The sequence below is a fragment of the Arachis duranensis genome, chromosome 9, assembly GCF_000817695.3.
Source record: "Arachis duranensis cultivar V14167 chromosome 9, aradu.V14167.gnm2.J7QH, whole genome shotgun sequence".
NCBI classification, from domain to species: domain Eukaryota; kingdom Viridiplantae; phylum Streptophyta; class Magnoliopsida; order Fabales; family Fabaceae; genus Arachis; species Arachis duranensis.
This window is the reverse complement of record NC_029780.3, coordinates 73,334,699-73,335,423: the sequence shown is the minus strand read 5'-3', so window position 1 is coordinate 73,335,423 and position 725 is coordinate 73,334,699. Positions and strand designations below refer to the sequence as shown.

Below are 725 nucleotides of genomic sequence, written 5' to 3'. Positions count from 1 at the left end.
GGAACAAGGAAAAATGCATTCTTGTTGAAGTTGATCCAGAACCTGAAAGGACTTTGAAGAGAAAACTAAGAGAAGCTAAATTACAACAATCCAGAGACAACCTTGCTGAAATTTTCGAACAAGAAAAGGAGATGGCAGCCGAACCCAACAACAATAATGCAAGAAGGATGCTTGGTGATAATACTGCACTACCTCCAAGTTTGATGGAAGAAGCATCTCAATTCCTGCCATTGGAGCAAACAATTTTGAGCTAAAACCTCAATTAGTTGCTCTAATGCAACAGAACTGCAAGTTTCATGGACTTCCATCAAAAGATCCCTACCAGTTCTTAACTGAGTTCTTGCAAATCTGTGAGACTGTTAAGACTAATGGAGTAGATCCTGAAGTCTACAGGCTCATGCTTTTCCCTTTTGCTGTAAGAGACAGAGCTAGAACATGGTTGGACTCTCAACCTAAAGATAGCATGGACTCCTGGGATAAGCTGGTCACGGCCTTCTTGGCTAAGTTCTTTCCTCCTCAAAAGTTGAGCAAGCTTAGAGTGGATGTTCAGATCTTCAAACAAAAAGATGGTGAATCCCTCTATGAAGCTTGGGAAAGATACAAGCAGATGACCAAAAGATGTCCTTCTGACATGTTTTCAGAATGGACCATGATAGATATATTCTATTGTGGTCTATCTGAGTTCACTAAGATGTCACTGGACCATTCTGCAGGTGGATCCATTC

General features: G+C 41.0%; 1 non-coding gene across 1 annotated transcript; it reads right to left on the bottom strand.

Annotated features, from left to right (window-relative positions):
* Positions 1-529: 529 nt before the first annotated feature.
* On the bottom strand, positions 530-633 carry LOC127741973 (small nucleolar RNA R71). Its single transcript, XR_008003160.1, has one exon. It is a non-coding gene; the product is annotated as a small nucleolar RNA R71 (small nucleolar RNA).
* Between the last annotated feature and the right edge of the window lie 92 nt (positions 634-725).